General features: G+C 34.6%; 1 non-coding gene and 1 pseudogene across 1 annotated transcript; both read left to right on the top strand.

The window, feature by feature from the left end:
- The first annotated feature begins 8813 nt into the window (after positions 1–8813).
- LOC120114454 lies at positions 8814–10337 on the top strand (annotated as a pseudogene).
- A 1526-nt stretch (positions 10338–11863) lies between these two features.
- On the top strand, positions 11864–11935 carry TRNAT-UGU. Its single transcript has one exon. It is a non-coding gene; the product is annotated as a tRNA-Thr (tRNA).
- The last annotated feature ends 994 nt before the right edge of the window (positions 11936–12929 follow it).

Below are 12929 nucleotides of genomic sequence, written 5' to 3'. Positions count from 1 at the left end.
GATCTCGAGAGAGACTAGGATAGGATTTCAACGACTAAAAAATGTGTCTTTATCAATAGGGTAGACTGGCCAACATCGTTGAGTGAGAGCAGATGCCTTGGCAACCTATTCTGTTAGGTTCCTTTGAGAACATTTTAGGAAAGCCCTGTCGAGTAAGTGAAGTCCAGAAAACTTAAATATGCCTGAGAAATAAGTTTAGCATCCTCAAATCAATCCCTACCATTCATTCTATTGGAAGCTTGTTACGTGAGGATTATGTACTTTTTATTTTATTTGTTGTTTATTTACTGTTTTTGCCATTTTCCATTTCCTTGACATTTCATCATTTTCAACACTAAACTTCTATTTTTGCCACTGTATTTCCATTTACTACACCATCAGACCATCCATCCATATCCACCATCATACATTTTTCATTTGCCGTGACATTTGTATATATCAAGACTAACTATATTTAGATAGAATAGTGCATAAACTTCACTCACTATCCTTCCAATCTCTGTAGAGACGATACTCACTCATCACTTTATTACTTGAGCGATTGTGTATACTTGTACATTATTTGCGTATAATTTTATAGTACTCACAATACACAACAAGTTTTTGGCGCCGTTGCCGGGGATTGGCAATTGGAAATGTTGAGTTTAGTTGTTGGACCATTTTATTTCTTTTCTTTGTACATAGTTACTTGTTTTTGTGTTTACCTTTTTCAGGTGTTACGTTGTCGCATGACACGAAAAAGACCCAAAGAACCATTATTTCATATTGAACCTGAGGCTCATAATCAAGTGAAGGATCCTGTAGTTCTAAATGCCACGACAATTTTAAATTTTGAGAATGTTGCTCGACCACAAACTATTATAGATTACTTAGCTCCCACCTTGGATGACCTAAAACCTGCTATTATAGTTCCCAAGATTCAAGCAACCCAATTTGAGCTCAAACCGGTTATGTTTGACATGTTGGACTTTATTGGAAAGTTTGGTGGTGCTCCACATGAGGAAGCAAGGCAACATGTTCGAGAATTTTTGGAGGTTTGTGACTCTTTTTGACAACAAGGTGTGCATGAAGATGTGCTGAAATTGAAGTTATTTCCATATTCTTTGAAAGATCATGCCAGGGCATGGCTCAATGGATTACCTTTCGGATCGATAAGGTCTTGGGTTGAATTGTGCAAAAAAAAATTTGCTACGGCATAATCCACCGAATATGAACAACCATCTTAGGAATGACATAGCATCTTTTCACCAAGTTGATGACGAGTCATTGATGAGTGTTGGGACTGCTACAAAGAATTGCTTCGCAAATGTACCAACCATGGATTCCACGACTGGACTCAAGTCGTGATGTTCTATAATGAAGCCAATGCACCTACGAGGATGATGCTAGATGCCTGGACAAATGACACTTTACTTGACAAATCACCTGAAGAGGCTTTTGGCATTCTTGATCGAATTGCTAACCATGATTACCAATTTCCCTCATTAAGGTTTAAAACTAGAAGGAATACATCCGGGATATTCAAGTTAGAAACTGAAGATTCAGTATCGACCCAACTCTCTACCATCACCAATATGTTGAAGGATTTACAACATTCTAATGAGGTGAAAGAAGTAAAGGTTGCTAGCTCGGCATGTCCGTTATGCCGTGGCAATCACCATGAATATGAATGCCTGAACAATAAAAAATCCATCAACTATGTGGGACGCTTCAATGGATGGAGTCAACATCCCAATTTCTCATGGGAAAATCAAGGAGCTCGTAATGTTAGTCATCTCGCTCAGCAGCAGTATATGGATGAGCCCACAGCCTTTCGAACGAATATGCCATGGCATAATGAGGGGACAACATCTTCTCTAGAGGCCACTATGCAAGACTTTATGGCAACTACAAAGGCTATATTACAAGATCACGACAAATCTATTAAGAGTCAAGAAGAATTATTACAAAGTCAAGGGGCCTGGTTGCAAAGTCATGATTTGTCTTTGAGAGCTTTGGAAATGCAAGTGGATCAAATTGCCACGATATTACAAGAATACCAACCAAATATATTTGCCTAGTGATACTGAAGTCACTAAGGCTAAAAGCAGTGAGCAATTTAGTACATTCACCTTAGGGAGTGGCACCCAGATTTACGAAGATGCTAAGTTTGGGGGGGGGACACTCGAAGAACCCAACTATGAGATTATGCATAAAGAATCTCAATTGCAAGAGGACTCACATTCACCGGAGAACAAAGTTGAAGGCTCAATGAGTAAACCCAATGATGGCAGGCAAAATAATGCCACGACAAAAGAAAAAACCCCACTAGCAGGAGTTGATGACCAAAGGGAAGCTGCAGAATCATGCCACGACAATTTTGTAGGCACTTGTGAGTACATGAAGCTCGATAAAGAAGACAAAGATGAGCATAAGGATATTTCAAAGGAGACAGGTCAGTCTAGCTTACTCATAGCTAGACCAAGTACGAAATTTAAACCTGTTGATTTCATTGAATTTACTCAACCCCAATTAGTTGCCCATTTTTCTAGGCTAAAATTGTTAAAGCACTAAGGAATAAAATGGAGAAACAATTCCCTGATGAGAAATATTATTTGCCACGGCATTATCGTGGTACACTGACATTGTCTATTTTCTCGTTAGTGGTGTTTTGCTTCCGTACTTGAATAACCAGGGAAAAAACAGATTGATGCAGGATGATGACCCCTACTTCTTGAGAGACTTTGCTGCCCAAGAAATTAAAAGATGCCACAGCAACGGGGAGATAAAAGAGAGGACTACTGCAAAGGTCCTACAAATCAGGTTCTATCGACTTACACTGAAGGTGGTGCTGTTATATGTGTGAAGCATTTTGGTCTATCTGGTGCTCCAATCGAACGCGAAAAAAATGCCATAACAATTCATGATGTTTTGGAGTTTGCATCCCTTGAACCCTTTTTAATTTATGTTTTAGAAGTTTTGTTTTGTTGTGAGTGTTTGTTTGTTTATTTTTCTTTGTTTTATTTCTTTATTTTTTTATTTTAATATTATTTCTTTTTAGGACGAAGGGTATTTTGGAGGATGAGTATGATGAAATCTCACAAGGGAACTTCACAGGCTGCTGCAAACCAATATGACATGGCAAAGCTAGATGCAATCGAGGCTCTAACAAGACGCAATCGTGGCACCTGTTCATAAGGAGATGCTCCTATATTTGGCTTATAATCTTCCAGTCATCATGGACGCAATCTTACCAGCGTTTGAGGATGCCACGACATTTCCAAATGTCACTCAGCAAGACAATACACCCAAGCCAAATGATGCTAACCCAGTTAATATGGAGTAGATGACGTCTAAAGTCATCTATTGGGCATGTAGAGATCCCAGCATCCAAAAATACTGAAAGACCTAGCACACCACCTGTTAAACCCAATTCTGAGCCTGACGCAAGCCCACCCCATTGAGGAAGTGCACCAGGCACAATATTACTAGCATTGTCAGCGTGACTCCACCACCATCTTAGGAAGACAAAGTAGCTTGTATTGCATTACATTGCATCGCATAGCATGTAGTCTAGTTTTTATTCAGCATTGAGGACAATGCTTCTCTCTAGTTTGGGGGAGGTAGTGTTCTTTGTAGAACATGTGCATGATAATATTAACAAAATGTTATGCCATGGCATCAGTAAATGATAGGACAGTTAGATGAAATGTTTTAATGATACCCGATGATTATGAATTTTTTAGGCTAAAAATTGAATGTAAATGACTGTTGAGAATGATAGAACTGACTCTAGGGCTTAATGCTTTATGAATTATTCTTACACGATTTGTATGTTCTCTATACTTAAGGAACTTAGGAAGTTTTTATGAAAGAACTCTGGTTAGCCTTGGCATTAAAATATGGTATTATGCTTAAATGATAAATCATTGTTTAATAACTCCCTTATGTATGAATTTTGTTTAATCATGAATAAATGCTTCGGCATAGCTGTAGAGGGGCACTCCTCTTTGTCGTGGCATTGTCTGGAACTCTCTTTAATAAATGACAACCGTGCGCATACGAGTGAATGACAGTAGTCACGTGATGACTCTACCTGACTAGCTTGGGGTGGAAGGTATGCTCCCTTTCACCTAGAGTGTGGGATGGTAGGTGTGATGAGCTGACTCCCTTCGTAGCAGCGTAAAAAAAAGTGAAAAATGTTTAGTAAGTGAAAAGGGAGTTTAAATGTGCTTAATGAATGAGTAAATGTCGTGGCAAAACTAGGGAACTCAATTAGAATTTGCTTAAATTCGTTAAGTATAGATTAGATACAATCAAGCACACACAACACCATAAAGAATCTTGACATAGGGAAAAATACTTGAATTCTTGATATGTCTAGCATGTTGAAGCCAATTTTTCTGAGGGTTGAAATTCAATTTTTGTCTTGTTGTCCTATTGATGAAAATTGCCATGACATTTTGATTGTGTTGATTGTTATCCATTGCTTGAGGACAAGCAATAGCTTAAGTTTGGGGGTGTGATAACTTCGTAAAACACTACTTTAAGGTCTTTTTGACTTAAGTTATTGTTTGTTTAAGGGATATAGGTCATTTTAGATGTATGTAGCTACATATAATTGCATTTGTGGTGGTTGTGTTATTTTATTTTATTAAAGTGCTATATGAGGAGGAAGGTGTGGTTTTTAGTGATATGCAGAAAATAACAAGCAAAATAGGAGAGCTGTGAAGTAATTTCGCGGCATCACACGCAAATTCAAATGCCTTGGCATTTCTGGCGCAGAAAACGACAAAAAGATACAGCTGTATGAGGACAACTGGCTTTGCACGTGAAATGATAGCTGTAACAGCCTGTTAGGGGACCACTGCCACATGGAGGATAAGGTTCACACACAAGGTGTGATCCTAGGGGTATGAGGGGTATTTTGCACCCAACAATATCCCAAAAACCTCATCATTACCCATAGATATTTTTATTATATATTACACCTCATAAGAGAGAGTGTGTGTGGAATAAAGGAGAGGCCACTGTATTTCCATTTACTACACCATCAGACCATCCATCCATATCCACCATCATACATTTTTCATTTGTCGTGACATTTGTATATATCAAGACTAACTATATTTAGATAGAATAGTGCATAAACTTCACTTAATATCCTTCCAATCCATGTGGAGACGATACTCACTCATCACTTTATTACTTGAGCGATTGCTCATTATTTGCGTATAATTTTATAGTACTCACAATATGCAACAATTGCCTTGTTTGTGCAGAAACCTGCTAGTTGCCCATGGCAACACATGAACTCTTCCTTCTCGCATACGTATATAGATACATATGAAATATATATATATATATATATATATATAATATATATATATATATATATATATATATAATATATATATATATATATATATATATATATCTTTTACATGAGTCTGGAAACTTGATCTTGTGAACCGATGTTTGCTTCCGTTCTTCGGATTACTTTTGCAAGTGGCGTGATGTGTCTACAATCATCTCCGGATCATCTTTATGTGAAAATTTGTTTGATGGTGGGACTGTATTGTGATAATGTCATGAGTTGTGAACTCATTCGAATGATGAGAAATTCATATTTTGTGTGGAGAATTTTCCTTCAGATTTCAAGAATCAGTAAGGGACAAAACTGAGTAAGCAGTTTGTATATACATGATTAGAAGTCTGGTTTTTACATCAAAGTTCTTATAATTTTTTTTTGTCCTTTATTATTTGTTTACCATTGTTTGTTCTAAATGTCATTTCACTTCACAACTGCGTCTTGAACCGACCAGTTATCGTAATACTGCTCTTTGTAACATTCCACGCATATGATTCTACAGAAAAAAGAAAATGAAATTGCTACGAATATACGTTTTAAGAATTGTATAATATTAACGTCGTAGTAAATTTTGCCAACCTATCTACAATTTCGTTCTCGAAGGACTTCCTAATGTCGTTGTATCAACGCCTGAACTATACATACAATGGAGTCACTTACTGAGCAATTCGATTCACTGTGTATGTTTTGGATAGCTTATGTACTCTGTTTCCGATATAATTTTTAGGATACCAAGACCTCAGTGTGTCATGGATTACCTATATTTCAACCATTAATGCTTATGTACTCTACATCTTGACTTCACCTTGCTTCTTGTGATGAACTGACTGCTTCATGTTTCCACCATAAGCTGAGCGATTGAGCTCATTGGAACAAAGAAAACCAAGAGAAATGAAGTTTGAGAATTAAAAAAACCCAATGCTAAGAGGCTTACCGCCAGTAGGGTCCTTGTGAGAGTTGTTTGAGAAACGAAAGTGGGAAAGAGAAACGAATATCAGACAGAATCTTGGGTAAACTACACATTTAATACCTAAACTATCAGTTTTATTCCATTTTAGTATTTAAACTTTTAATTTTTAATTTTTTATTTCATTTTAATGCTTTAAAACTTAAAGTGTTTAGTACTCAAACTATTAGTTTTGATCTGATTCAAAAATTAAATTTTAAATTTAAAAAAAAAAACTTAAGTTCAATTTTGAATGAGATACTAAAATGAAATAAAAATTAACCTTGGGTATAGTTTTGAAAAAATTGAAAGCTTAGATACTAAAACGGATCAAAACTTACCGTTTGGATAATAAAAGTCTAATTTATGCAAGAATCTTTTACCATAAAAAATCAAATGATATAATATTAAAATATTAATGATAATTATTTAAAATTAAAATAAAGTGTAAAAAATAAGAGTTAAATTTAGTATTATGTTAATTAATTGTCATGTTATTTGTCTTTAAATTTTAATTAAAAAAATTATATTTTTCATAATCAATTAAAAAGTATTATTTAATCAAAAAATTATTTATGTATTTCACTCTATTATATAATAATAATACCACGTGTCAAGTTGGAATTGAAGAAATATGACACGTCATTTCATATTCAACGAATTTAAAGATAAATATTACTTTAATAAATGAAATTGAATTTTATATCTTAAAGTCTTTGTTTTGAAAACCGGATCGGTCGGTTCAATCGGGAATCGTTGCTTAGTCCGGTTCAATCTAAACCGGTTGAACTGTTATTAGTGAACCGACCAGAACCTCTTAACCGTTCGAACCGGACCGGTTGAAAACCGGAAAAAATCGGGAAAAATTGGGGAAAACCGGGATTTTTGTTTTTTTTTAAAAAAAATTAAACCAAACAACGTCGTTTGTTAAACGAGCCAAGTCGAACTCGAGTATTGCTGAGCTCGACTCGAACTTGAAAACTTTAAAAGTAAGCTCAACTCAACTCAAACTCACAAGCTAAAAATTATCAAGTTCAACTCAAACTCGAAATATAATATTGAAACTTGAACTCAAAAATGCTTGAACTCAAAAAAAAATTAGAAGCTCGATTGAAGCCTAAAATTCGAGCTTAATTGAAGTGAAAGAATAGTTCACTCAATGCTCACCAAAATACTTCATGATTTTGAATGTCAAATTACATCTATTATTTATAGAAGTTAGTTGTGATGCACTTCTATGTTTCTTAGCAATGTGAGATTATTTTGTTCTCATATTTTTATTCTTTAGACTTTTGGGATGCTCTTCTATGTTTCTTAGCCATGTGAGATTGTTTTTTAAAAAAAAATTAAACCAAACAATATCATTTTGTAATGATTTTTTAACCCAAAATTTATTTTTTAATTATAGTTATATAATTATATTTATTATTTAATATGTTTTACCTTAAATATTATGTTGTAGTTAATTTGAATCATTTTGTTTCACTTGCTTTTATGGTTTTTAACTTATATATGTTATGACTTGCTTTGAATATAACTTGTGATATAAAAATTATTTTTTATTAAATATTTTTGGTATTTTTATTTAATTTTTTAAATAATTATGAAGTCGTCCAGTTCTTCCGATCGGTCGAACCGATTCGACCGATTGAACTAATGAATCGATAGCATGACCGATTCACTAACCGATCCGCTAACCGATTCGGTTCTAAAAACCATGCTTAAAGTACAAGAATATTATATTATAATTGATTTTAACCTAAAGGGTTGTTTAGTTATTTTAAAAAAATATATACAATTGATGATAAATTTGATTATAACTGAGAATATTTTGATAATAATTTTTTTAAGTTGTAATAGAAGTAGTTATATAATTTATATGATTTATTATGGAAAATATAATATTTTTTGTTTCAAACGGAAAATATTATCAAAATTATTCTAGAAAATTACTGTCTTAATAATTTAGACTTGTCTCTTCTTTAATTTTATATAATTTTTTAATTAAATTTCTATAATTTTTTAATTTTATATTAATCGATTTTATTTTAAACTCGTCGTTTTAGTTAATTTGATTTATTTAATTAACCCAAAACTAAGAAGAGGAATAAAACCCTTGTGTCCCCCCCCCCCCCTAAATTCAAAGCAGAACATAAAAGATTCAATCTTGGAAGTCGATTCGGAATCCTCTGCGGATTTTTCTTGCTGTCACTCGCTTATCATTTCCAGAAAAAAATCCCGAAATACAGCAACCTTAATCTAGGCTGTCTCCAATCTTCTTTCCCTCCCTTTCTATATCTCTGTCTGCAACTCCGTATATAACATTGGATGGCTCCTGAATGGCAAAGCTAATCAACAAAGACAAGATATCCGCCTACATAATAATACAAGGTAATAACTTTGGACTCTTGGAGAAAAAGGGCCTTATGTCCAACCTCATGTATTTCTTTTTCTTTATGTTAATAATCTTCTATTAGCCGTTTAATAAGGAACCCCTTTTAACCGGAAGATTGAAAAAATGGGGCTGCTTTCGATTGTGTAGAAATTGTAAATAAGTGTCGAACAATGGGTGGTCCCCTCGATGTTGATCATGTAGGAAATGATCTTGAGCAGTTCGGTGATAATAAGGATAGGCTAAGATGTTTGTTTGATCTGGTTCTTTCCGGTTATCTGAGAGAGGTAGCTTGGAAGGTTTGTTAGGCCTATGCCAGCAATACTTGGAAATGATGGCAATCACTAGATTTGCTCAAGCTTTTCCTTATAGTTAGAGAGACTGGAGGGTTTGAGTCGGTGTCGAAAGAAGGGTTATGGGCTTTTGTGGTGAAGGAATTAGGTTTGGGTTTTCAGGTTTCGGCTTCTGTTAAATTGGTATATGCCAAGTATTTATATGAGCTTGAAAAATGGTTGAGGAGAAATTTGGGAGATAGAAAGGAGGATAATGCATGTGGTGGGAATTTTGGGTTCTTGACATTGGAGCAAGAGAATGATTTTAGAGGTTTATGTGCGAATGGAGTTGGCGGAGGAGTGGTGAACATAGTGGCTCTAATGGAATATAGAAAACATAAGTTCATTGGTAAGGATGGCAAGAATGGGCTGGGAGTTTCAGATGCCAATGGTAGATTTAGATTGCAGGATGGTGTTGGGAAAGTGTATGGTGATGATGCCGAAAAAGAATGTAGGAAAGAATTTAGTACTCTCAAAAGAAAAAGAAAATCTTTATCAGAAATGCTGAGTTGGGTAATGCTGGTTGCGAAATGTCACGATGATCCTTCGGTTCGGGAAATATCGGAGCCATCTAAGTGGATTGATCATGATGGTGATGAATTCTGGATACAAGCCATTAGGGCACGTGAAGCTTTAAGGCGGAAAAGGGATGGTCATTCAGTCATCGAACATTCTCCCCTTCAGGTAAAATTCTTATCATTGGTTAAACAAAGTTACCGAATAAAATATGCTAAACATTTCACTCTATAGTTGAAAATTTTCGAAATTTCATGTGTGCAAGTTGTTAGAGCATCATACACGGTGCCAATTTGGACGGTATAAACTTGACTGTTTGGAATAGTAATCAGTGCTGTAGGTAGGAGTTTCTGAGGTCAGAATTCAGTAAGAAATAAATGCATTCTTAGTATAGGAAAACTTGTTATCAAAGAAGAATTTTAGAATGTTGATTTTACTCTCTGCTTGTTAGGATACAAAATTAGGTTCGTTGCCAATTTTAAAGGCTTAGTGTTGTTTAATTTGCAGAAAAATCAGAAGAAGCACCCATCCATGTATGAGGATGACTTTCTTAATCACCATTTTACCGAGAAGTTAAGATGCAGTGAGAGGCTTTCTAGGTCGAATTCTTGTTCTTGCTCTCATTGTAGTTCTAGTTCAACCTTAGACAGCCAATTGATGTGTCTCCATAGGACACACTCTGAATGTGACCCTAAGGAGCTTTCGTCTATAGTTATTGACTTAGCATCCTTAGATACGAGCATGACTGTCGATACCGACTTCAACCACGTGACAAATTTATCGAAGACTCAACGCATTTGAACCATCACAAAGTGGTTTCGACAAAAATGTTATCTGGTAATGATGACATGTCTATAGCGGCAAAGGGGGGAAAGAATGAGAAAGGAGAAAAAGAGATGATGAAAAATTAAGCAACAAAAAAAATAAAAAAATTTGGATCGAACTAGCACAAGATACCTTGTTGAATTAATAGAAACTTGGAGAAAATTTAGAATAATCTCAATACTTCCTTACCATTAAGTTACAAGCTTCACCATTTATGCAAGTTTGATTATCTGATTGCTATCTATCTTACACCAACCATATACCTACTAGGCAATTATCTTTCATCAACCTTAACCAATGTAACTAACTTCTACGCAAAATGTCTTCAAAGGACTTGATAAAACTGCAAATGAATTTTTCTTCTTTCTTTTGTTAGAACAATGTAATTTATCGATTCATTTGTTTTAATTTTCTTTTCTTTTCTTTTCTTTCAGTTATTTGTTGAAGTGATGTTCCCCCCCCCCAAAGGATGATGAGTGTCTACAAAGTGGAGATGATGAATGATGGATGGCATGCATGAGTTTTATGTTGATTTTGACGGACCAAAAGTCAGTAAAATTTGTTCTTATTGGTGATGCCTACGTTCAATTGAATTTCCTCAGGCAGACATGTTCTAGTTGCAGTTTCTATATGCCTTGGCATCAAAATCTCGTATTCTCACACACATGTTCCTCGATAGAAAATTTTCAATGGGCATAATGACAAAATAGTTCCTAACATTTGCGCAAATATTATTTTGTCGCATATTCTTCTTCTTTTGAAGAAGAATTTACTCTCCAAATGTTTCAATTTTGATCAAAATGATCTCCCTTGGATGGAAATATACATGTTACTGACGTGACATTTTCACATGTGCTTAACTGATGGTATGACTTGTGTCATTTAATTCAAAGTGATGATGTGTCATATATCATATCACCAATTAAGCATATGTTAAAATGTTGTGTTAGCAACATATATTGATTATTAGTCAAGTAATTGTTTTAATCTAACACGAATTATTTTAATAAAAAATTGAAATATTGAGGTTAAAATACTAAAAAAACAGGGAACAAAATAATTAATTATGCGAACATTAGGACTAATTTTATCATTATGCCTTGAAAAAGCATTAGTAGTTTTAGTTTCTTGAACTTGATCAATCAAGGAAATATTTAAAACCTGGGGTGGTAAAATTTCCCACAAAAGTTATATCTGATCTAGCTCTGTCCTTGAGTAAATGATATGGAAATTCGAACACACCGAAATCGGGGGCATATGGAAAACTTCCTTTGCCTGAATCGGTTAAGCTTGTATGTTTGTTAATGTCCTTTTCCACGCATCGATTGAGCCAGCTTTGTTACTTGAGAATTAAACATTGTGATGACCTGGTTGGCTGCCGATGGAATTCATAACCCCGACCTCTCCAACACTTTACGGTTTCGTTCAGAAATTCTTGGTCAGTTAGGTCGCTATGATAATGAATTGTTTAAACTACGTTAAAGATAAAACATAGCAACTTAGCCCTTATAGCTCAGTGGTAGAGCGTCAGTCTTGTAAACTGAAGGTCTGTAGTACGATCCTGCGTGGGGGCAATCGATGTTAAAATTCATTTTTCAGGATTGTAATTCCCCCCCCCCAACCCGTTGCTTATGAATCTTTAGCCTTGGTAAGGCAATAGATAGAATTTTAGTAGAAGATTAATCTGTCTATTTTGTTTAAAAAAAAGTATATATTTTAGAATATATACATAATTAGTTGAATTCGAAATCTTAAGGGAAAAAACTTATATTTTTAAATGATTTTCATAAGTATTACATTTATATATAATATAATATAATATAAAAATTAATATTATGATCTCGAGTGGACAAAAATATTATTTTCAATATATAAGTTCTATTTTTTAATAACTTAAAGCTAAATATTATTTTAAATAATTGCATGTAACGCCCTTAATCTTGGGCTAGTAGGTTCGAGTTAACCTAAGTGGGTCTTAGCATAAATCCTTTAGTTGAAGGAAGCCTAAACGCAAGTTCAATGGATTTGGGCCTAGTTGAGCCCAACATGAGTTTTAAAAGAGGGCACCTTTATAATGGAGTCAAGACTTAGAGGACCAAAACAACAAATTGCCCACTAACTTTCCAAAAAGTTGATTTCCCTTAATGTGGAATGATGTCAATGTGGAAGAAAGTTTGTCTCTTTTTCACCACCCTTGTCTTCTTCCTTCATCTTGCTCTCATTCTTTATTCTCTTAGAATCTTTAAATATGATAACTTGGTGGCCTTATAATCTTAGTTTGGTGATCTAAAGGTAAGATTCATAATCCCCATCTTCGCAACTTCAAATTAAGCCCATACTCCCTTCATTCCACATTAGTTCTCAAAATGTGGGTTTAGTGGGGGTTTTAGAAAAGTGATTTCAGTTCATTTTGGGAAGATTAAGATCTCTAGAAACGTTTTAAACTATCCTCTAAGCTTCCCAACAACATTAGTAACCCTTGTTTTGATTTCTTACTTAATGAGAAAAGATGGAGAAAGCTTCAAAGCTAAGGGGAAAGAAAAACTTACCTTAGGTTGAACCTTGAAC

Source organism: Hibiscus syriacus, unplaced genomic scaffold, assembly GCF_006381635.1.
Source record: "Hibiscus syriacus cultivar Baekdansim isolate YM2019G1 unplaced genomic scaffold, ASM638163v2 tig00110223_pilon, whole genome shotgun sequence".
Taxonomy (NCBI): domain Eukaryota; kingdom Viridiplantae; phylum Streptophyta; class Magnoliopsida; order Malvales; family Malvaceae; genus Hibiscus; species Hibiscus syriacus.
This window is presented reverse-complemented; position numbering and strand designations above follow the sequence as displayed.